Consider the following 26683-nt stretch of genomic DNA (forward strand, 5'->3'; position numbering starts at 1 on the left):
CAGGATTGTGCTGGCCACAGTGGGGGGTTCTAGCCAGGTCGTGCCTGGCACCAGCAAACCCACTTCATGAGGGAGGCTGTAAAATGCTGATCACGGGTTCACAACTGCTCTTGGTCACTCTTGCCATCCCTTCCACTTCTAGCTACCAAATATGAATCCTACAAAAATCGAGATGGCAGGTGTTCGAATCCCACCTCAGTTACATCATCCAGCTCTAGTAAATATGAGTACCAACCATCAGCTGGAAAAGCAGTCTTTGGAAATGGTAAATGTCTCAGCTTCTAGAAAAGACGCAACAGGCCCTGTTGGCCACTGACTGAGTGGAAGAGAAATGTCATCCTCCAGCCACATTCCAGATTAGTCCATGGTTCAGCCAGCCCCGGGCAACGGTGGTTAATGCAAACTGGGTAAGATCATAATATCCTGGCTGCCAGTTCTCTTCCTGCAAGGTACACAGAGCCTTCCTCCTTACAACTGTAAGGAAAGAGCCAATAAATGAAGGAAGCCTGAGGAGGTGACATCACAGAACTCTCCCTAACCTAGAGGGTTCACAGCTTAAGAGGAAATTGCGAGGTGTAGACCTCACATTACACAGAAAGGAGAAGAAACACCTCGGCAGCCAGGTGTGTCACACAAAGCTCTATTCACCAAGGCTGTGGTCTTTAAAACTCCCTGGACATTGAGATTAAGCGTTTCAATGTGCCAAGTGCTCTGAGGAGCATTAGCATACACAGCTCCTCTTGTCAATGAGCTGACATTTGAGATACAGCCAATACCAGACCTTTCCCTTGGGCACAGGGCTGGTCTGGAGAGGAGGTTAAGGAGGAAACAGTGGTTACAGAATCTTTGGCCCATATTAGGATAATCATCCACAGCAGTTATCTTTTTTATAGTTGAAAACTCAGAATTAAAAGTATTTGCTTTGAGCCTGGGGAGATCTCTCAATCATGTGCCCACTGTGCTGAGTTTGATTCTGTAGAACCCATAAGAAGAGCCAGGCATAGTGGCACATACTTGCAATCCTGCCATTAGAGACTTGGGTCTCACTGGCCAGCCAGTATAACCTAATTGCCAAGTCCCAGGCAAATGAGAGACTTTGTCTCAATGATTGAAGATGGATGGAACCTGAGGAACAATATTCACAATTGACCTCTGGTCTCCATATACATGCATACACATGTGTAATGACTAGACACATACACATTCAGAACATATTTTAAGAGAAAACAAAGGTCCTGATAGTCTCTCAGCTCAGAGGGAAGAATGCCTATGCTGTGTCCAGGAAGCTTGGAGCAGGGACTTGGACTGGGCTGGGAAATGTGCTTTGATGATGGCCACACTGCTGGCACCTGTGTAGCCTCTGCTGTGCTTATCTATAAGCCAAAGACAATTGTGTTTCCTCTCTGGGGCTGGTTGTGAGGATTTAAAGAGATAATGCAGGAAAAGCACTTAGAACTCTGCCTGGAACATCACAGGCACTAAATAAACACTACCTAGCGTAAGGGCCACTATTAATGGCCCTCTCACTTTGTGAATGCGCAGGTGTGATTCAAAGAGGTGCTGTGACTGGGGAATTGCACTTGCACATGTATATGGAGCAGGAATACCAAACCCAAACCCAGGGGCTCCGATTCCCATGCCCAAGGTCACGATCATTTCCAGAGGCATATCATCCTGAGGTGGGGACCCTCTCACATCCAGGAGCTCTTTATTCAACCTAGGTACCCAAGCCATAAAGTAGAGGTGGGGAAAGGACCAATAGGGCATCTGCAAACATAAACAGTGCCTGAGAACTCGGGGATCCAGGACTGGGAATGCAGAGCTTCCATAGGCACAGAACTCGGGCAATAACAGCAGCCTCGATAGGTCCCAACCCCGGGTAACAGACATGAGGGTGTTGCAAGGAGAAATCTCTGCACTGCAGACATGCTGTGGTTCCAGCTCGAAATTGACTTTGCGGTTAAATTAAGAAGTGGGAATGCTTCAGCCACCTCAGCCTTCCTGGCTCCAACAACCCGGAGGCCGATGGGTTGTTATTATTATTATTTATTATTTGTTGATGGATATTCAAAGTCATCAGTCAGGTCTCCCCTCAGGCAAGGAAGCTTGGAAGAAATGGCACTGGAAATCTTAAGTTTAGTTCCCAGAGCCACTCGAGAGCTGAGAGTTATTAAAGTACACTGCGCTATTGCTATCTGCTCTGCGGGGTGCTTGACCCTACATCTGACTTCAGGCTTCGGCTGTCCCTGAAGTACAGGCGACAAGAGAGTTGAACAAATTGCAAAGGAGGACTCCTGGGATGGGCGAGGAGGAACTGGTGGGAACGGGATCCTGGGGGTGTCTTGGAATGGAGATGTCACACCCTTGCTTGCACTCTCGCTGTCCCTGCTCTACTCCATGAAGGCTAGATGCAGAGGAGCAGATGAGGAAGGAATTGACCAACTACTACTGTCAAGGGCAATAAACAGAGATAAGACAGTCTACATTACATAATCAGGGTAAAATCATTACCAGGAACTTTTTTTTTTTTTACCTTGACTGATTCACAATTAGAAACATTTTACAAGATGCTCCATGACACACTCAAAACAGAAACACACATTTCACTCCAGGGTCAGTGAGTTGGCTCAGGGTAAAGACACTTGCCACCAAACCCAACAACCCGAGGATCTGAGTTCAAATGGTTCAAGTTGTGTCTTCTGACTTCCACATACACAATGTGCGTACCCTCACACATACACAAAAATAAATACATAAATAAGATGTAATGAAAATTTAAAAACAATTTCACACTAATGATACCTTTATCAGATGGCATGTCCTCCAACACTTCCTGTAACCTATAGGGGTACAGACACACAGACACACAGGCAAACAGGCAGACACACACACACACACACACACACACACACACACACGACTCTCCACAGAGACCCACAAAATTAACTTCATTGGTCTTAGGCCTTATGAGTGAAGTCATAAAACCAACATCATAAATGAGCACCCAAATAATTCTTTTACCTGTTAAAGTTGTCTTGGACCTACCACCATTTAGCCCAACTTCTACAGAACTATTGAAATCATCTAAGAACTAGGAATATCTACAGGTGATCAGCTTCACAGTGTCTTCCAGTCTGTGATGGTTAGCTGCATGTGCTGGTGGCTCGATCACGGAGGCTCACTGTTCAGCCAAACAGTAGGTCACTGGCTACAAAGGTAGAGTAAACTTTCATCAAACGACATTCAACTACATGGTTATACGTCCCTGTGTGTCTGTGTCTCTGTGTATCCCTCTGTGTGTGTTAGTGAAGACTTTAAGAAATAGACTAAGTCACTGAATGTTGGACATGGTTATTGGGTCAGGTATACAAAAGGTAAAGGATTACACTGGCTTTAGGCACAGATGGATAAGGACACCCAGATGCCAAATTACTGTCAGGAATTAGTCTGTCTCTACCTCTCATCTCAGCATTTTTCTCTCTTTGATAGAAATTGGAAATGGTCACTGTCACCTCCATGGTGACATTTTACATGTTCAGACACCTCTAGTTAAAAGGTCTACCTCCTTCTACCTAAAATCAACAAAAGTTTAGGATGATGAATTTGGACCATCTGCCAGGTCTGTTTGGGATCATGTCTCATTTGGGTCTTGATTCAAAATTCAGCTTCTCAGATGAAGCATTCCCTGAGCACTCACTGAAGATAGCTTCCTACCCCATTCCCTCATGTCTCTGTATTCTGCTTTATTTTGATAGCACATACCACTGTCTGGTACTATCATGCTCATGTATGCACTTAATTATGTGCCTTACTGTCCACTCTGCATTTAGAATACAAAATCCATGAGCATATAAAATCCACGAGACTATAAACATCCATGGCTGTTATTTATCTTTTGGATTCCTAGCCTTTAACAGACTACCTGCTGGCCTGTATTGTGCTAAGCAATTTCAAATTGATTTAATGGGGTTTAAGCACACATGAGTATTTATAATGCCTAAATGCTACAAGTTACATCTCCATACCCCCAAGCTGATTCGTAAACATTTACCAGCACTCTACAATCATATGTAATAAGCTGGTACAAGCTTTGCTGTTCCACCAAAACGAATCAATTTTGCTTTCGCTCAAACAAGGGTAGAACGGTTGCTGCACCCAAAGAGCAGCTGCCGTTACATGAAGCTGAACTGTGAGGGTCCAAAAACCAAGAAAAGACACTTAACAACGATGACACATTGTAGGGCACATTTGACTGGACAGAGAGATAAACACTCATGACACACATATGAAAAGAAGTCGTAAGAAATAAGGAAATCAAGTCAGTGTTGTGTCCCCAGAAATCATGGGCAAATTGTGTTACAAAGAAGAAATGGTCGGTTTCACCATGCTGCCTAAAGTAGCAATTTGGGGCCAGGGTCTTCATCTGACTACAGAGATGGCAAGAGTCTGATGCCCACATTTCTCTATGACGTAGAAAATGTGAGTCCATGTGCCTGTCTGCTGACCTCTCATTTTGGGGGGGGGGGGGTTCTGTGTGCCTATAAATGTGAAACAGATCTCCATATATAATATAGGTCAACACATCTTGCCTTTTCTGTGGATAACTACCACCAACAAAATCTCAATAATGGCAGGTGGCTATACTGATCTGGGGAAAGAAATATGAGAAGCATTCGAGTATCTACCTCTTAGACCTAAAAACATTTAATCTTCTGTTGGGGTCCATTGGTTTCTTCAGCACTATTCAACCGAGGAAAAGAATGGGACTTCTTTTAGGGCTGCGTTTGCCAAATGTCTTCCTGTTTTCACACCTCAACTCACCTGGATTCCAAGAGATCTATCAGGTCCTATAAGAATCACTGCCCTGGGGACTCAGTGACTAGGGGACCATAGACTTTCACTGTGCCCTTTCATCACAGGACGTAAGCCAGTGGTCCATGCTGACCTTTCTATTTCCTCTTCTGTAAAAAAATAAGTATTAAGCCACACTGTCGTAAATGTATCTTTTAGCTCTAAACTTGTCTCTGTATTATGAGCTGCCTCTGTATTCCTCAGAGAATCTGCCATCATGTGAAGCATTAGTAACTGCTTCCTGGAGAAATGAACAGAGAAGGCACACTCTATTTCCTTGGCACCATGTTACTACCAGAAAGGAAGGGGGCGAGAGAAAACACAAAGCAAACGACAACCCAGGAAAATTAATATCAGACCAGACTTCATAATTCATCGACTCAGACTAAGGACACTCTTTCCTGGACCTCCTCTGTAAATGGTTCATTACTGTAAATTCTAGAAGAACCTCATATATCAGTCTCTACTCCATTATGACCCTACCCCATGGACAGTGTTCTAACAAAGCAACAAAATGTTCCTTCCTTGCCTTTGGCATCTCAATGACCACAATTCTCCCTGGAATGGACCCCATCAGTGCAATAAAATAAAGGAATGATTTACATCAATTAAGTCTCTTTGGTGGCAGCAGAAATTGACTCAACATAGTGAAGCAATTATTGGAGCTTTACCATGAAGCTTACAGAATAAAAGAGCTGCTTAAACTGAGCAGAGGACAGGCAATACCAAGGTGGTTATAGATACAGTCACTAACTGGGGTTTTCTCAAGAGCACATCAACCAGATGACTGTGTTTAATCTGTTCTATGTCTGCATGTCATGGAAAGAGAGGTGTGTATATGTTCATATGTATTCATGCACAGGTATGTAGGCAGAATGTACCTCTTGCATACATATGTGTGGAAACTAGAGGCCTCTATCACTCCCCACTCTGTGTTTTTAGACAGATTTCTCAATGAACCCAAATCTCACAGATTTGACAAGGTTGGCTTATTAACAAGCCCCAGGGATGCCTGTTCTTGTCTTTGCCTTCTTGGTGCTCACACCACACAGCACTTGGGTTTTATGGGGGTGGGTGTTGCGAATCAAGTTCAGGTTGCCATGCCTGTGCAGCAAGCACATTGCCAACTGAGCCAGTTCTCTAGCCCATCTGTATGTCTTAATCCAGGGTCTAAGGTAAGGAGAGAGTCCTCCTTGGCCTGTTATGAGCTTTGTGTTATAAAGTTACCTGTAGAGTCCAAAAATTGGGTAGTTTCTTCTAAAAAAAAATGAGGTATACATAGCACAAGTGTGTGTGTGTGTGTGTGTGTGTGTGTGTGTGTGTGTGTGTTGTATAACAAGAATATGGATACTTATATGTGAATAGAATATACGTATATGATGCACGTATGTACATAATACAATTATTCATTGCATTCATACGGAGTTTATAAGTATGTGCTTTAGTGAGCACAGATCAGGAAGCACCACACTCAGAGAACAGTCTGCAGTGTCAAGTAGGCACTTCTTTGTAAAGCCTCTATGATGGCTTTGGAATTTGGATGCCCTTCTGGACCAGCTTTATCGTTAGCTACGTGACCTATCCCCTTATTCCTTCCCTCCTACAAAAATGAAAATATGAATAGCACCTCCCAAGGTTACTCTGAGGATGAGATGAGGCGTGTATGCAGCAAGCAGGAGGAGTTGGCACAATAACCTGAATACATGGGAGTTAATATTCTCACTGTCTTATTATCCCTGTGTTGTTCAAAAATAGGTCAAAAGCAAGTCAAAAAAATGTCTCCTCCTCTCCCAAGAGCATCTATATTTAAGGAAGTTACTCCCCTCCTGCTCCCAGGAGGTTATTCCCTCTCTTTCAACCCCAAGGGCTTAACTAGTGCACTTCTTCCTGCTGGAATACCCTCCTGGCTGCTATCCCTCACCTGCACTACAGTGCACATTACCAGCTACATGACCAATCCCCCAGCTTTATGTCTTCTCTCCTACAAACTAAGAATATGCGGAGCATCTCCCAAGGTAGCTGGCGGCGGGATGAGGTAAACAAATAACATCTGTCTCCTTCAAGGTGGAGTTTGAGCCTAACAGTCCTACAGATTTCACTGACCGCTGCAGGTCTCAGTCACCCCCATTCTTCCAAAGGACAATCGTCCTTACAGGAGGAAACGTAACAAAGCGCAAAAGCTGTGGTTAATTCCCTGGTGTGCTGTACTAAGATTCTGAACCCATATTGAGAGTCACCAGGAAAGAAGACTGAGCAGAGATGTGATGCAAGATGTGAGCAGGCATGGGTGCCAGAACCAGGATGTGGTCCTGGGAATGGCCTGATACCTCTAGGCAAGCCTTTGAATACTGTGTTGTCTCACCCAATGAATACTTACCACATGAGTTCTTTCTTCAAAACCAGGAGCCACTCCTCACCCTCTTTATTAGTGCCATACTATATCTAACGTGATGCTGAGCACAGCCAAGGGATCACTCAAGGCTGCCGAGAGGGCTGAATCATTCCTTGACATGTTGCCAAAAAGCATGAGGTCACATACTACAAACCCAGGAGAATCTAGGGCTGCTGAGCCAATGCAGGTCTATGGAGCAAATTCAGCCCCACAACTTTATAGGAGGAAATACAGGAACAGCGGTAGGATCATGACTGCTGACTCAAAGAAGCCTAGAGTAGACCCCAAACAATCACATAACCACACCATTTACTGGTAAAAAAAAAAAAAATACATAGGGTTAATATTACCCATGATATAGGCCCATTGAGAAGATTGAAAAACATTACACATAGAAAAGACTTGGTCCAGATGCTAGAGAAACACTCATGTCTGAATTTCATCTTAAGATGCCAATAGGGATTTGATAAGAAGTCAGAGATACAATAACATCAGTACTGTTGCTTAAGTCATTCTATAACAATGCAGTGGTCCAGGAAAATATACAGGTACCACTTATGTTTCTATGGGCACTTTGCAAGGAATCCCCTCTACTCATTCACTTGGCCTCCAGTGGGATTGCCCACGGGGCACTCTCTGCACTCTCCTCCCACTAGCTCAAACACTATCCTTCTGGAAGGAGAGGTGGGGAATTCAGGCAAGCTTCCCATAGATTCCAGCCTGAAGTTCTCAAGCCAGTACTAAGTGTATTTGCATACCGGCCAGTATCAAGTGGGACACTGGATTACCTCTGCTTATGCGATTTTCTAGGGAAATTTGGAACATAAAAATCACTAAGTACCAAGCATCACTTAACATTGGCCTTCCTTGCAGATTCCCAAATCAACCCATAGAGGGAGTGCTTTAAAAATAATAATAAAGAAGGCTGAGGGAAGAACAAACAAACAACAACAACAACAAAAATGGCAGCAGCTCAGGACACTGGCTGCTCTTCCAGAGGACCCAGGTTCAAGTTCTAGCACTCACATGGTGGCTTGCAACTGTCTATAATGACAGCTCCAGGGCATCCAGCACCATCTTCTGGTACCAGGCATGCATGTGGTATATACATACATACACATATACATACATACATACAGGCAAAATACCCATACATTTATTTAAAAGGATAATCTATTTACTGAGTGCTTCCTAGGTGCTACACATGTAGCAAAAACTTAATAGGCAAAGTTATAGTTAATACAACACCTCCAGTTTCTTGGGAAATTGGGGATAGATCTACCTCAAGACCTAGCAATACCACTCCTGGGCATATACCCAGAAGGTGATCCACCATACCACAAGGACATTTGCTCAACTATGTTCATAGCAGCTTTATTTGTTATAGCCAGAAACTGGAAACAACCTAGATGTCCCTCAACCGAAGAATGGATAAAGAAAATGTGGTACATTTACACAATGGAATATTAGTCAGCTATTAAAAACAAGGAAATCTTAAAATTTGCCAGCAAATGGATGGAACTAGAACTGACCATCCTGAGTGAGGTAACCCAGGCCCAGAAAGATGTGTATGGTATATACTCACTTATAAGTGAATATTAGCCATAAAGTACAGGATGAACATTCTACAATTCACAGACCCAAATAAGCCAAGGTAGGCTCAAGAGAAGATGCTGAATCTTTCTCAGAACAGGAAATAAAATTGACATCTGACATAGTTGGAGGGTAGGAACCAGGTGGGAGAGGGGATGGGGATTAGGGGTGTAGAGCAGGGAAGGAGAGACAAGAATGGAAATATGTGTGAGGAGTGCATCTCTGGGACAGGGAAGGCTCCCAGGAGTCCATGGGAGTGACCCTAGCAGAGACTTCTAGCAGCAGGCAGTTAAGGAGCCTGAAGTGGCCACCTACTGTAGTCAGGCAGAACTTCTAGTGGATGGAGGAAGATACCAACCCACTCACAAAACCTTTGACCCAAAATTTGTCTTACCTACCAAGAAGTGTAAGGATAAAGATGGAGCAGCAGAGGTTTAGGGAATGGCAAACCAATGACTGGCCCAACATGAGACTCACCCGATGGGAGAGAGCCAACCCCTGCCAATATTAATGATACTCAGCTATGCTTGCAGACAGGAGCCTCACATAACTGTCTTCTGAGAGGCTTCACCCAGCAGTGGGTGGAAACAGACCCACAGCCAGACAATAGGCCAAACTCAGGGAGTTTTAATGGAGGAGTTGGGGCAATGATTGAGGGAGCTGGAGGGGTCAAAGACACCACAAGAAGACCTACAGAGTCAACTAACCTGGGCCCGTGACAGTTCACAGAGACTGAACCACCAACCAAAGAGCATGCATGGACTAGGCCTAGACCCCCTACACATATGTAGCAGATGTGCAGCATGCTCAGCATGTGGGCCCTGTAACAATGGGAGTAGGGGCTGTCCTAGTCAGGCCCCAGTAGGAGAGGATGCATTTAGTCCTGCTGTGACTTGAGGTGACAGGATGGACTGGTGCCCCTTGGGGGAAGGGGCTCCTCTTCTCTGAGAAAAAGGAAAAGGGGGAATGGGAGAAGGAAATGAGGGTGAGCCTGCGGTGAGAGAAGGAAGCGGGGCTAGAATCAGGCTGTAAAAAAAAAAATTAAATAAATAAATAAATGGAAAAATTAAAAATAAATAAAATAAATGAAAAAACAGCACTTCCAATAAAAATATAAACTAGCACTTTTCCTCAAATCTGTAGAAAACATGGTGATTATCTGAAATGCTGGAACTTGATGGTAATTAAACTTCAAAGGCACATTACCGACCCCTGGGCTGTGTCTATCCTTCTAAAGAATGAGTCTCCAAAAGTCCAGTGAGCAGAGAAGCCCAAGGGAGAAGCTCCCCTTTTCCTTCCAACACCCCCAGAGATTTCCTTCTGGATCATTCGTTAGCCCTGGCAGGCATCACTAGAGTAAATCAGCAGCCGGCACTCAATGAGAATATAGTTATTATAACAATTGCTGCCTTGCATGATGTTCATGCCACTTGGAAATGTAGGTCTAATTAGCTCTAAGCTGTGGAAGATCTGAGTGGAGTAGTTTCATTTTGGCTTAATGCTTGGTGCCTGATGTAAAATCTGAATTTATTACTCGTTTTTTAATCATTTCTACATAGCTCAACCAGCCGTATCAAAACTACTCTGTGTTATAGACTTTAAAAAGTGATTCCCCATAGGCGTTTTAAGGTATAGGATCTATTATGGGAAGATATATATTTGACAGCGTTCTGTTTATGACTCAGTTCCGCTACATTGTTCATGAACCCAGTGAAAGATGTTCACAGTGGTAAGTAACTCTTTATTCCAGGAAGGGAAAATACAGTGCAACTAACACAAGGAAATGCCAGAAACTGTGTGCTGCACGATTACAGAACTAATGGCTGAAAGCCTCGCTTACTCCATCAAGACCGTCACAGATAGACTGCTTAGTGCCACAGAACTCCAGAGACAGGCTCCGAAATATTTTCCGTTAACAGTAGCACGTCTCATATTGTCAAACTGCTTTCTAAACATTTATCTTTATGCTCAGAGATAGGTGCTGCTTTCAACCTTGGATAAAGACGCTCCCTTTTGCAGTGGGCTACTGTTAATGCAGAGACTCATAACCTGTCCAAATCCTGAGAATAAGAAGGCCAGTCCTCAATGGGATATCTGTATCACAAACACCCTTCAGAGCCTCTGGAAACATTCTGGAAAGGGAAGCAGAAAGAGTGTTAGGGCAGAGACAGGCAGAGACAGAGACTGTCAAATGCTGTCTCCTGGACATGGCCATTGAGCTCATGAATTGTACCAGCTTCAGTTACCTGCACAAGACCTGTACAAGATTAAGAGGACGAGCATGCCAGCACGGATGGAGGAGGCACACATGAGCCCCGCCCCCTGCACCCCCCCACCCCGCCCCCAGCTAAGGAGTTACTGCCAATCAACGATTGCTGGGAGACAGGATTTTTTTTTTCCTTTAGGAGTAAAACCACTGATAAGTAGCCCCTAATAAGTAAATGATTACACATCCATGATTATGCAAGTAACCATAATTATACTGAGTATAATTCAAACATTTTAACACATATATACAATGCATGCATGCATATGCTTGTACGTGCACATGCACACGCACACGCGCACACACACGTCATTGGGGAGAATAGTAGGAAGAAGAAAGGTTCTACAGAGAGAGTGGCGTGAGAGGGAGGAGGTGGGTGAATATAACCAAAATACACTATATATATATATATATATATATATATATATTAAAATTACCTTTCAAAAGTATTATGTCTTAATAGCAGATGCTTTATGTGTTAATGCTGACAATTCTAACAACATAATTCATGTTACACCACTCCTCTTATCCCTGCCTTGGAGGGCAGTTATCTGGCAATGGAAAAGTAGTCCATTGCATAGTTTTTTGGTTCTTTGGTTTTTTGGTTTTGGTTTTGGGTTTGGGTTTTTTTTTTTAACTTCTCTTTGTGTCTTCATGCTCAGCTCCTTTCCCTGGGAGCTGAAGGGAACCTTGGTCAAATGGGCCCCCTAACACACAGGCCTCAGTCTCCCCAGTTTCTCATATTTCTGCATTGTCCCTCTGTCCTGAGGATGTGACAGCAGCGGTCCTCTGCTCAGACATCACACTGGCTTTGTTTGGGGATTTTCTCCACAGTCTTTGGGCACTCCTAACCCGCCTGGATGGAACCTAAGCCCAGGTCAGGGTCTCCAGGAATTCTGGCTTTCTGGGTTGAGTTGTTAGTGTATTTGAAAGAAGGTTTCAGGTTTGCTTACTTGATTGCTTGTTTGCTGTTTGGGCAGCTAGTCTCATTCAGTTACTGAGCATAGCTATCTATACCAGCCCTGCATAGTCTTTGATGTTGGTCCTCCCCATCCTTTAGAATAGCTAAGTACAGTGTTAGTGCAAGTGTCATGAATAAACTTGATCCAGGTCCTTGACCTTAATGACCTACCAAGCGATCTGAGTACCACCTGCCCGCTGGACCCTTCTCACCTGTGATAATAGTATTCAAACCACTTCCCAGTGAACATGGTTGCTTATAGCTGAAAGCATCCTGATTAGATAACTGGAAATACTAGAATTGTCCACCTTCAAAGCATAGACATATCTAGAGAAGAAAAAGCAGGGACTTGAGATGACGATCAAGATATTTTCCTTTATTTGGTAGCTCAACTCATTATTTATTTGTTGTTTGGCTGTACTGTAGCCTCTTGACCAGGGAACATGTCTAACTGTTCTCTGGTTGGAAGGAGTGTGTAAAGGGGAGAGTCAAACACCTTGACCAGAATCCAAGCCCTGAAAAGCCGGGCACAGTGGCACAAGCCAGGCATGGTGGCACAAGCCGGGCATGGTGGCACAAGCCAGGCACAGTGGCACAAGCCAGGCATGGTGGCACAAGCCGGGCACGGTAGCACAAGCCAGGCATGGAGGCACACACCTGTAACCCCAGGGCTGGGAGGGTGGGAACAAGCAGATCCCTGGAGTTTGCTGCCCACCGCCTAGCCCACTTGTGAAGTTTCAGGCCAGCAAGAGACCCTGTCAAAAAGGACAGGATGTGGGTTGTTGTTGTTTTTATTGTTATTGTTATAATATGTTTTTATAATAAAGTTTAAAGTAATTTTATTTTAAAAAGAGGAATGGAGGAAAGGAGGAAAGATAGAAAGAGGGAAGGAAGGTATATGAAGAGTGACATCTTCTACCTGCATACTCATGGGGAGGGACAGAGAGAGAGAGGGTGAGGGAGAGAGGGAGGGAGGGAAGGAGAGAGAGAGAGAGAGAGAGAGAGAGAGAGAGAGAGAGAGTATACAGGTTCTGTCCCTTACTAAATATGTAATCTTGAGTAAATGACTAAATCTCTCTTTAAAAGAGTCTTATGGGGACATGTTTCAGTTAGCAGAGTGTTCACCTAGCACATCTGAGGCCCTGTGTTCAATCCTTAGTACCATCGACCCAGAGCTGAGGATATTGCTGTAAGAGGCCCCAGATGATCACACAGTAAATTGCTTAGCACAGCACCCTGGCATGTCACTGAACCTTTTTTTTTTTTTAAGATTTATTTATTTATTATGTATACAGTGTTCTAACTGCATGTACACCTGCAGGCCAGAAGAGGGCACCAGATCACATTATAGATGGTTTTGAGTCACCCTGTGCTTGCTGGAAATTGAACTCAGGACCTTTGGAAGAGCAGCCAGTGCCCTTAGCCTCTGAGCCATCTTAAGACACTTATTACTTTGGAAATTTTGCATCAACCTAGGACACATCTTGATAGTTAACAAAAATTAGTAAAACTAATATATAGCTGAAAAAAATAAAGACAAGAATGAATAACAACTTCAATTGCATTGCGTTTGGTTTCTAGGGTAGAGGCATAAAGCTTGAGATACAGAAAACAGACTCATATTGTAATGTCATATAGCTTTTAGACTTCTGTATTTTATTTTATGTGTTGTCTGAATGTATGTCTGTGTACTCCATATATGCTTGCTGCCTGCAAAAGTCAGAAGAGGGTGTCAGATCACATGGAACTGGAGTTACAGATGGCTGTGACCCAACTTGTGGATACTGGCAACTGAACCCGGTCATTTGCAAGATCAGCAAGTACGTTTAACTGCTGAGCCATCTCTACAGCCCCTTGCATAACTTTTAGATCAGCTGGTTCATATTAAGCTTCATTCCTTTTCCAGTGTGTGTTTGCTTGTGTTTGCTGTTGTTGTTGTTGTTGTTGTTTTAGAAGAAGCCTATTTATAAGCTGCATGGAACTGAAATGTTAATAAATGTACTTTTATGTGTGGGCAAATGCGTTTTCTAATATTAAACCCATAACTAACATTTTCACCCACATATAGAACAGCGCTGGGCCAGGCATGCTATCTGCAGGCATCCTTCTTACCAAGAACAGGAAGGAGTTGAGGGAAGTTTGCCCAGAATATTCTCCCCAAATTTCCCTATCAGATGTACTATCAAAGGGGTCACCATTGTAATCACCATAGAACTTAAGCTTCGAAGATAGGAAGAAGGAAGAGGGAGTTGGCTGACAATACATGGGGTCCAGGTCTAGAAATTCTCAAACCAACAAAATATGGCTGTGGGTGTCCCAATGAGGGGGGGGGGGCAGCTAGGGAAATGACTCAGTCTATAAGTCACTTGCTCAACAAGCCTGGAAATCTGAGTTCAGATCTCCACATCCCATGTGAAGAACAGTGCATGCTGGTGTACTCCTGTGACCCAGTGATGGAGAGACGGGAGGCAGAAGCTAGCAGAAACTTCCTTAGAAACTTGCCAGACAGCTAACCTGGCCTAAATGGCAATGTTCCAGGCCTGTGAGAGACCCTGTTGCAAACAAAAAATGGAAGGCATCTATCTGAGGGTCAACATGTGTACACAGACACCCCTCCCACAGGATACACCCACTCACAGACACTCAAGTGCATTATAAACAAAACAAAACAAAACAAAACGATGAGCCTGACATGAGATTTTTTTGCTTCTGGGATTTCAGAAGTACTACTGATTCAGACTCTGATAAATTTGGGCAATGGCTATAAGAGTAAAGCAGGGATGGAATAGATTTTTTGTAAAAAGCTGTTAGAGGCGAGATCAAATCTGAGAAGGAAGATACAGGATAGGCTATCTACCGGAACGATAAAATTACAAGGATGATGGATGAGCAGGAGATAAAAAAGATATCTCAGAACTCTAAACTGGAGTCTTCAGTGTATGAGACGGCAAAGAGAATGTTAAACATTAGCAGTGAGGGGAGAAAACAGAGACTGCACTGGATGAGAGGGGCATGCTTTTTAAAGAAACAGCACAGGCTAGACCAACTCTACTCCCCCTCATAGCCCCGAGGTGTTGGACGGCCATGACAAAAGCAAGGACATCAGAGTACAGATGAATTTCCCCATCCACATGAAAGGCAGCCTGTGGTCACAAGACCCTCTCTCCCTGTCACGGAGGGAGACGTTCTGAAGCGCATTTCAGAGGCAATGAAGAGATCTGGGAGGTGGGAAGAGATCAGCGGGAAGTCATCACCATGTACCCTACGAGCAAGTCACACTGTTGTTGTGGCGCATGGAGAATGCGCAGAATTCCATCAGCTTTGTCACCACAAGGGCCCTGGAGCAACGTGAGAACACACGTTTTTGGGAAAGCACGGACTTTGATTCTGACTTTAAACTCAATGGTAAGCTGTTGACAATGAGGATACGGTTTTTTCGAAGCGGGAGTAAATCTTGCAAATTTGGCTGAGGGCAAGCCAACGGCAGAGAGCATCCCCCCTCGCTCTGGGTCTTGGGTTCGATCTTCAGGACCTCACACTTCCAACTGGCTCTTTTTCCTGTGCTATCAAGTGAATTTGGGCTCTACTCAGTAGTTTTTCGTCGACAACAGCATTGCCTTGTCTCTGCTTCTCTTTTTGCATAGACAGCGTTGTCTGCGCCAGATCAAATATATGAAAAGGCTTCTCCTTCTCATTCTTGCCCAGTAGTCGGTAGCAAGTAGCAAGTAGTGGGGTAGAGTGCAGGATGGAGCAGAGCTGTGGGAGTAGCCAACAAGAAATGCATTATCTCATTTGAATCCTGTTTTTCTCAGTGTCTACTTTGAACACAGAGGTTTGATAAGGAAACATACACAGCTCCTCTCGCCTCAAAGGACTGAGAGACAGCTGGTACTTTCTCTGAGAAATGTCTTTTGCAAGATGGAACAAGTCCTTGACAAACTGAGAATTCTACATAGTGCATTCAAAACTCTCTACCATGTGGGGCAATCAGACAGCAACCCTCGGGCTACCTATTTGCCACAAATACATAATAGGGGCTACCCATTCTTTCTGGGGGCACTTGATTCTCTTCCTTCTCATCACGTGTGATGTGGGTTGGTGTGTATGGTGTGTGTATGTGTGTATGAATGGTGTGTTACAAATGTAGGCTTTAGTGTGAACATACCGCACACAGCATCTGTACAGTTAGAGGACAATATCAGGTGTTGGCCTTCACCTTCCACACTAAAACAAGCTTTCCCTTGTTCAATGCTGTGTCTGCTAGGCTGGCTGAGCCGAGCCTCTCTGCAGACTCTCCTCTATTATACTAGGAGAATTTAGATTTACAGAGCCACTTCTGTACCTGGCTTTTACATGGTTTCTGAAGATATGAGCTCAGATCTTAAAACTCACAGCACAAGTAATTTGCCCACTGGTTCATCTCCTCACCACCCCTCCACCTCCGTTTTTACGACAGCCTAGGGTAAGATCTGCTCCAACATTCTCTTCTTGATTCCCAAAGAATCCAGTGGGATGGCGCCCACTTTCCTGCAGGGTGTTAGCGTCCCAAAGCTGAAAAGCCATGTCTGAGTAGCAGGCTGGCTCTGCCCTTTTCTCAACCTGAAGAAGCTGTGGCATATGATTGGCTGGCAGTGAACAGAATCACAGGATGGATGCTCTGTGTTTTCTGGGTCAAGAGCATCAGGAAAGTAGGGAAGAATGCCTCAGAAACCAAGGGCATGAATGCTACCAACGTGCTAAGAAGCAGCTGGATTCTAGATATATATATAACGTATTGACAGTCAACAATGCTTATAGGCTGGGCAAGAAAGAGAAAGGTCCTAGGACAAGATTACACTTGAGTCTCATCTTGTGCTTTATCCGACTTTCCAAAAGTAGTTAGTTGATATGGCTCCAGGCATGCGTTTCCTAGAAGGGGGGATGATATATTTTGAAAGCTACTTTGTCTTTAATATTGCACGTCTGCGTTGTGTGACCTCTCCCTAGGAAAACACGAACAAGCCTCTATGTGCCCCTCACCTCCTAGGCACCTACAAACAGGCTCCTCTCCCCAGCAATTTAACCTTAGGGAGAGCTCTAGTGAATCTGGGAACTTTCTTGAGCATCCTTAAGCCTCATCAGCTTCCTTAAGAGGGTGGTCAACCTCCCCCCTAAGACAGAATGTTCCAGGTCAGAGGAAATGGCCTCACAAGAGTGTGTACTCTAACACACCTTTACAGAGTCAGGGATGATAGTAGCTGGCGGGGGCCGAGGGGGAGGGAGGTGTGCATCTCATACAACCCTCTACCATAGGTGGAACTGCCAATGACACTGAGAAATAGTTGGGTAGCTCGTGTCTTGAGAAGCTCGCTCCCTATAGCTGTCAGTCTTCTGAATTGCCCTGTAGACACACTAGGACCTTATGATGATGACAGTAATATGCACATGGGGAGGCAGACTTTCTCACCTAACTTACAGGATGGCACAGTATGATTCTCAGACACTTTGGTTATCTAGGGCTAGACTTATTCCTATCCTTCCCCAGATTCTAAGAACTCCCCCCATGAAAGACAATCTTCCTTTAGCCATTATAGTCTCTCCAGCCATGTACAGGCTTAAGAGAGCTCCCATTAAAATAAACTCCAGGACTGTCTGGGAAAAAAAAATGTTTAAGTCTTTTTTGTTCCCGAGTTAGCAGAGGGGCATGTGGTTGGGAGGGTAGAGGGACAACTGGAATAAAAGCAGCCTACTTCTCTAATTAGGGCACCAATAATCCCCTTTATATTCTGGTGTTTTGTAGCATGTTTATGGTTTTGTCTTACTTCATCTTAAAGCTGAACAAAAGCCGACTCTAACTGTCACAAACACACAGGGCCCCAGCCACAGGCCTCATGCAAGGAACTAAACCAACAGAATGCATGGGAACCCAATTTCTCAGATTAAGTATGACAATGGTGTAGAGTCCATATGTCTCAAGAAGATGGGAAATACTTTTTAAAAGTCTCTAGGGTGCCCCGCCATGTCAGGATCATCTAGGACCCATGTAATTACTCATTTTTCATCCTCCATGGAATGTCATATGGACCACGTCCCTTACTTGTACTCTAAGATGGATGGTCAATTGTTTAACCCTGGTGTTTTTAATTAATTAGGTCTCCACCAGCAAAGCTTTAAGTAAAGTCATTCAATTTAGACTTTGCTTAGTGGGGTATAGAAAATCAGCATTTATTACAATCTTTCATTAATTTTATTTTCTATATGCAAGAGGCTGGGGCTTTGAAATCCTACAAACCCACTCTCCTGAAATAGCAGAAACCATTAGATTTATTGTTTGGAACAATTCTGAAACCTAAGCTTAGGTGTATCTAAAGAAAGCAAAGAACAACAAAAAAAAGTAAAATACAAACATTAAAGTTGGCTTTTCTCCATCCTCACTGGTAGAGAGATGGGGTGAGAATTTTAGATCATCTGTAGAGTCTAAATTCTTGTTTATAGTCTCAAAAATCAAAAGGCAATTCTCTTTCATTCTAAGAAAGAACGTGTTAGTTAAGGTGTGATTTTTTTTAAGCCAACAAGACAATCTGGTCATGCCCTTACTCCCCTCACTTAATGACCTAGTTGTTAGGTAGTGACAACAGTTGCCAAGCAGTACCACATTGCTAGTGAGCTGAGAAAATGGGAGTCATCAGTAGCCTGCACGGGGCCATGTGACTGACTGCACCTTAGCTTGACAGAAATGTGCTGTCTTTTAGTTCTCTTGAACTGTGATGCTGTCCTTCGTGTGGGAGGTTGGAGGGGACCCTTCTTTTAAAGAGATGTATTTTACTGCAGGCCATGCTAAAACTGAGCAGAAGCCATCTGGAAGAAGCAAGGTGATAAGGAAATTATTTCCAGGGTTCGTGTTTTCTGGGAAAATAAGAAAAAATAATTTTAACAACAAAATGGCAGTTTTCCCATTTCTAGTGAAAACCTCAACCACGGATTGAAAAGAAAACACTTGTTTAAGTGTGGCCAGGACTGATAAGACCCCCAGTGTGAGGATCACAAGGAGGCTGGGTACTCAGGGAATAAGAAATAAGAAGTTGGGCCAAATAGCATACTGCATAGCAACCATCTCTTGGCTCCAAAGACACAGACAGTGTGTTGCACACATTTTCAAAGTTCTCCAATAAGAACTTGTGCTTATGGCTATAATAGCCATAGCCTGCCACTAAAGCCAAACTACACATATACAGAATGCAAATCAAGGCTTTCCCTCTGGTCTGTGAGACTGTAGAGGGCTTGGCTGCTTCCTTTCTGGAAGTGCCTCAAAAACCAGGTTCACAGAAGAAATGCTGGTCCACCTACCCACAATATGCAGACTATTAAGAACATCAAAATAGACATTATTCTTGCTGTCTAAAAGCCTTGTTATTTCTGTTAAGAGTCCTTAAATTTACTAACTTACATATCAATTACTTTCAGAGGACAGTAGGAATCAATTCATTATCTTGAAAAACGATCAAACAGCTGTGCATTGAACTTGCATCATCTATGTGAACCCCACCACTGCAGAATCAAAGGACAGAGAAATGGAAATGGTTGTTTAAATTTTTTTCAAGCTAGTAACTCAAAGGAAACTGATATAACTAAGTATCTCCACCTAGCAATGCCCAGTTAATTTACAGACTCAGGCACTGAGCTCATGTTAAGATTAAAAGAAAGAGTAAAAAATCAGACATTAAACAATTCCTAGTAAAAAAGACTCAGTGTTATCTGGCCAGTGTGTTGACTCTGGATATCATCACATCTCTGAATATAGATCCCAATTCCCAAATTGGTATGATGTAGTGTACAGTAGATGTGCAATGAGTGACAGCCATGTTCTAAGAGAACAGTAGGTCAAAAGATAGTAGTAGTAGTAGTAGAAGAAGATGAAGAAGAAGAAGAAGAAGAAGAAGAAGAAGAAGAAGAAGAAGAAGAAGAAGAAGAAGAAGAAGAAGAAGAAGAAGAAGAAGAAGAGAGGGAGAAGGGGAGGGGAGGGGAGGGGAGGGGGAGGGGAGGGGGAGGGGAGGAGGCACAAAGAACCATTTACCAAAGTGTGTTTGAAAAATATGCCCATCTTTGTTGTTGTTTTATGTGATTTGTGTTTCTGTGTGTATATATGTTGGTGCAATAAGTATGGGCACACATTGCATGATTGTGTATGTGAGTGCAAAGGTCAAAGGTTGACACTGGGTGTCTTCCTTCATTGCTCTCCATTTTATTTACAGATGGGAAATGCTCATGGAGCCTGGAACTCACTGACTCAGCTTGCCTTGCTGGCCAGATCACACTAGGGATTCCTCTGGAGGGCTGGGATTAAATATGGGCCCTAACCACAGATTTTATGTGGATGCTCCCAATATGAACTCTGGTCCTTAGATTTGTTCAGCAAGAGCCACCTCCCCAGTCCTAATGTAGTGATTTTTATTCATAAAAAAGACAAAACGAGCATACTGGGCATTATGCAGTGGCATTATAAAACCATAATGGATACAAGGAAGAGATCACTAAGAAACCTGGGAAAGTCGTTATGTTCAGGAAAGAAGGGTGAAATTAGATAAGGTGCATCAAAGTCTTTGAGGGTCACTAGTAGTCTTTATCTCTTGGACTTGTTGGTAGTTGCAGTTGTCTTATAACTCATTAAACTATACTGCTATTTCACATGATTTTTCTATCTTTGTGTGATTTAATAATCAAGAGTTCACAGAAAGGGTAAATCTACCCTTTCCTCTCAATGGATTCCAAAGGCTGAGAAGGACTTCTTACATTCCAAAGCAATCTTATCACTGTTCCGCCACGGGCATGACATCAGAATCTTTTGTAAGTAGCTCTATGACCACTTTAAGCTGGTGATTTGGTTCTGCCCTTCACATCTTCAGGGGACACTTTGCTCTAAAATCAATATTTCTAAGACGATCTCTCAGGACATAAACCCATCCCCCAAGCCTAAAAGGCTTTACTTCCCAATGGTGACAAATAACACGTGTACTTTCAAAGCAAACATCAATCCTTTTGAGGCCATCCCTTTTCTAAACAGAGTGTGGTAGCAGTGTGGCTGCAGGAATGGGGTAAGATTTTACAGCTCCAATATAGTGTCTAGATAAGAAGCCAGTCAAGAAATCCCACACCATTTAGGACCTCTTTCTTTAGTCATAACCAAATAGCAAACCTACAAACAGCTCAAAACTCCTTCCCAGAGCATGTAACAGGGTGGGAGAGAGTGGACCTAACTAACATTAATGGACAGGGTAACATGATGACATCAAGAGTATTAATTTTTACAGATCCACATCCAGTCCCTTCCACAGCCAATGCAAGCAGTGATTGTGGGTGGCTTTCTATCTGCATAATAAGCACTCTGGAATTTCCCTCAGATGAGCCCATCTTACTCTCAGGCAGTCTGCAGTCAATGCCAGCATCGAAGAAAAAAATGTTACCTTGGAAGCAGTGAAGATCTCCTCTCCAATCCCATAAGTCTACCCTTTCAGCCTTGTTACTCTTCAACCCAAATCATTTCTATTATTTTTAATAATGAGGGTAATAAATTATTTTTAATTTACAGCTCCAGAGTCCCTAGTATCAAATTGTTTAAAACTGGTCAATCAGTGCCATAAGTCAAGGCAAACTGAGAAGGGATACAGGGAATATAAAATATATGGGGAAGAAAGAGCTCTTGGAAAAATGAAACTACACACAGAAACAGACACACACACACACGCACACACACATCTAGCCCACACTTTCTTTAGGCATGTAAAATCCATCAGGAAGCTGATGTAATGTGGGTTTTGATGACCTAAGCCAGCAGCAGCCCTGATAGAATGGAGATGGTAACTTTGTTCTCCCAAAACTCTATTGAGAAATTTGAACTCCATTCTTCTGTGTACAAAATATACAGGCTCTGTGATGGTAACCATTTTGTTGGAAGCCACCATGCCCAATATCTTTATTTATGAATGGAAAAACTGGAATTCAGAGAGACAGCAGATTGACCTGAGGTCACAGAAGTAGGTATGATACTAACTCCATCCTTTTATTCTTTGACGACAGGACCTAAAATTATGTTTGTTTAATTATTTAGCACACATCCAGGAACTCAAAAAACTGGCTTCAGAGAGACAGATGGGTCAAAGCCAATTGCAATGAATTCACTACCAAGAACAGATGTGGGATCAACATTAGCCAGTGAAATATTAAGGCAGCCCCCTGGACAATCCTCAGTTACAAAGAAGAAAGAGAAAAATGTAACAATAAATAGTCCTATTCTTTGTGAGATGCTTTGAGGTCTGGGTAGAGCACCTAGAACTTTCACAGCACTGTGGAGCCACCACAGGAAATCCATGAAGACCAGCAATGTCTTGTATCTGAACCCCAGGGCTTATTTCTCTATGAACTAACACACCTTTATGGTTTAAATCACTTTTTGTTGTATTTTTGCTTTGTTTCTTACAATCTAACTGGCATATTAATTAGTAAAATCACATAAGAAATTTGTGGAAGAGGTAAGACCAGAACCCACGACTGCACATCACAGATGTGCAGCAAAGGCATCTTTCTAAGGAAATGGTGAAGTCTCTTCACAGCTCCAGTGGTCAGGGACAGTCTAGGTAATGCATTCTGGAAGAAACAACCCCATATCTCAGTGGCCAAGAACCCCACTTTGCACTACATCTACCAACACCACCTGAGCTTATGCTCCAGGGGCCCAAACTAAAGGGGAAATGTCTTTTCCAGAACACTATTTCTCCTGTGACCAAGAGAAGAAAGCATGGCTGGCATGACCCCTCAACTGCTGCTCAGGAGTGACTTCCATCACCTCTGCTCACATTTTGTTCAGAGTCCAGCTTGGCATCAGTAAAGAAAAGAACTCCTTCCTCATGGGAGAACCACTCTTTAGTCAGCATTGGTTGCCTTCTGGTACCCAAGAGGTTAGTAAAATGAGTAACAAATTGTCCTGAAAGCATTCCTAGACCTTAGACTACTTTCTGAGACAGATAAAAGACATTCTAAAGCCTACTTTAGAATATCTTTTCGCCATAATGATGGCATACCTGTATTAGTTTTCTCCGCGCTGTTGCAAAACACCTAACAAGAAGCCACTTAAGAAAGGGTTTGTTTTGGTTTAGAGTTCAAGGTGATTCAGTCTGTTGTGTCAAGAAAGTCATGGCCACAGAAACATGAGGCAGCTGGTCATGTTGCAACCACAGGCAGGGAGCAGAGAATGAGGCATTCTAGTGCTCAGTTTGCTTCCTCCTTTTTACACAGCCCGGCATCCCTAGTCCATGAAGTGGTACCACATGCAGTTAAGACAGATCGTCTTCATCCTAAGGTAACCTAGATAATCCCTCTCAGGGCTGTGCAGAGGTTAATCTGATGGAGACAACCCCTCACAGGTGTACCTGGAGACTTGCCTCCTCACTGATCCGAGACTGTCAGGTTGAAAGTCAGCATTAACTGTCAGAGGACCCATTTCATTTTCCAATGAGTAAAACATTTTTAAGCAACTTTTAATACATATCTCCTTGTTCTTTCCTATATATATATATATATATATATATATATATATATATATATATATATATATATATCTGACATATCTGTGCATACACACATAACATATCTGTACATACACACATATATAGATGACTGACAAAAATACCATTATATAAAATTATACATAATTTTATACGTGATTTGTTCCCTTAATAATACAGAGATATTTGTATGTCAATATCTAGAGAATTACTTCCCTTTAATGATTATATAATAACAATATGTGTATACTAATTTATGATGTATTACGTTATGTATATTATTTGTATAATATATCATAATTTATCAAATGAAAATTTAATTGCTTCTAATTTAAACAATAAACAAGACTCTTACCATATGCAAATATAGATCTTTGCATCTTTCTATAAGTACTTTTTTATGATCAAGCTAAGAAACAGAATTGATGAGCAAAACGGCATTCATATTTAAAGTTTTTATAAATATTTCCAAACTGTACTGCAAAACCCTTCTTCAAATTGTACCACTGAATTCTAGAATCAAACATGTTGGCAATGATCTTTTGAAATATACATATGTGCTGAAATTTTTATGTATAGTCAGCAAAACAAAGATAAAAGGATATATTTGTGATGCCCACCCTTTCAGTGAGCTTAGAAATAAGGGGGAGAGAAGAGGCATATGAAAATACTAAAAATACATGTACCATTTAGGAAGTGTAGGATCCTGGATCAAGCATGTGTTAAGACTCCTGCAAGAAAATAAATATAATAAGGAGAGAGATGCTGGGTAGACTCAAGACCATTTAGTCCAGAGACAGGCAAGGCTTCCTGGAAAGAGGCAATGGTACCAACGGCCACGTGTGGAGGAGCAGCTGAACCCTGTAAGCTGTTGAGCTACTGAGCTCACAAGATTGCTTATTTGAACATATGATATTTAGGGTCAGAGGCTTGACATAACCATGTCTTGGGTCATTATCTTGCAGATTGTCTTTGCAACAGGGAATGGGTTGGTCCAGATGACCAACCTAAAGAAGGTAGACTAGAAGCATTCTGCCACCTTTATCTTAGTGTGTAAGTTAGAAATGCCATCATAGGCGTTTAATCCACAGGAGGAAAGGAAGGGGGAACTGAGCTAAGTACACCAATCAAAGAATCTTAAAGGGAATTAATTCCCTAATGGGTCTGATCCTAAGGTCTTTCCGAAACATGTTAGCCATCAGTGCTCCCTAAAATCTTAAGCAGACTAAGGGACTGGTCATCATTTGTCCTGTTATCTTGAACTCACATGCAAAAGATAAGCATCAGGGTACAAATGCTCGATCCAAACACTGCCATGTCTCCTTTCCAAGTTCAGGGAGTTGCAAGGTACTGTTTTCCACTAGGCCTAGAAACACCTTACAAATTCTTTTCCACCCAACCTTTCCAATAACCGCTACCAACTAAGAATCATCACCACTGATATTGAAGCCATTTGTCTGTTTTTCTTATCATTTCCTAACCAACCATCCTCTCTCATTGGATCAGCCATGCTGCCTACCAACCTGAGGTTTTCTTTAAAGGAAAAAAAAAAAAAAAGACAATAATTGTTTAGACTCTGTGTGGTCTCGTATCCATCCTGGGAAATATGAGGAAGCTAATTCATCTCTTCTGATGCTCTCCAGGATCCCCACTCACCAGCCAAGGGTATCTTCTTCTCCAAACTCCAGCATTCTCAAAAATGCCTTTCGCATTCCTCATTCAAGTACTTATTCAAGGCCTGCTATATACCAAGTCTCATTCTACACACTTGTAGAATATAGGAGTTGGACAGAAATCCTTATAGGGCTTTCCTAGGAGAGGAGTGAGAAGGCATGAAATGATGTAAACAAAAATAAAATGCATGCTGGGTGAGCTGGTGCTAGATGACAAGGAAAATCCCTTGAAAAGTGGGAAAAAGAAACACATACCATCAGGAAGTGAGGGAACCAGTTGGAATTTTTCAAAGGAATCCTTTACTGGGGAGATACTTGAACCAAGACCTAAAGAAGACGAAAGTTAAGGATACTGAGACCCTCTGGTGATGACAAGTCAGCAATGGTAGAGAGGCCAACCTAGTAGGTTAATTGGGAGCATGGGAGAGAATGTCAGAGAAGGAAGGGAGGAAATGGGTATGAGCCGAAGGAAGAAAATAAGGATGGGCCAGAAGAAGGTGGAAATTATACAGGTCACGGAGCATCTCGTTGTGGGGCCAAAAGAGGATTCTCTAACTTATATCGTCTCTGCCTTCACTGCAGGTGTACTTATTACAAAAGATAAATTGTAAGTGTGACACCACACTAGTTCATTTGAAATGTCAGGGTTACAAGAACATAAAGAAGTAATGCGTAAACCATGGAGAACTGAACAGGGCAGCATTATGACACCTATTAGTCAGAGGAAGGATTGCTGGAAAGGGGACATTCAGATGAAGAATACAGAAGGGGCGTTGCAGAGATGGCTCAGAGGTTAAGAGCGCTGACTGCTCCTCCAGAGGTCCTGAGTTCAATTCCCAGCAAGCACATGGTGGCTCACAACCACCTATAATGTGATCTGATGACCTCTTCTGGCCTGCAGGTGTACATGCAGATGGAGCGCTGTATGCATAATAATAAATAAACAAATCTTTAAAAAGAAAGAAAGAAAGAATACAGAAGGGACTGTCTGGCAAAGAAGGCGAGAAGAATGCCCTGTGTTGTGGGGACAGGGTAGGAGTGGGAACTGGAGCGGAACTATGCCTAGAAGCAGAGGCATAGGGATGGGTTGGGGGTCTGGAGGAACTGGGCAGAATCAAAAACCTCAGGGCCTTGAAGGGCTTAAAATGGTTGAGGCCCCTGCTAGTCTAAAGCTCATGGTTTATCCCATACTCGAAATTAGGCCTCAAAAATATTTTTCTGATTAAAAATTTATACAGCTCATGACAGCCTCTTTCTAGAACATACCCCCTAACTAATTCATGTTCACCTACCCTGCAGTTTTCTATTTATAATATTTTACAGAGCCGAAGGGCTCTGTGGACCTTGCTCAAAGTAAATGGGGGTACTTTTGAAAAGTTAGCAGAAGGCTTGGCTTTTTACCTTTTTGTG

Source organism: Acomys russatus, chromosome 25 (genome assembly GCF_903995435.1).
Source record: "Acomys russatus chromosome 25, mAcoRus1.1, whole genome shotgun sequence".
In the NCBI taxonomy this organism is placed as follows: Eukaryota; Metazoa; Chordata; class Mammalia; order Rodentia; family Muridae; genus Acomys; species Acomys russatus.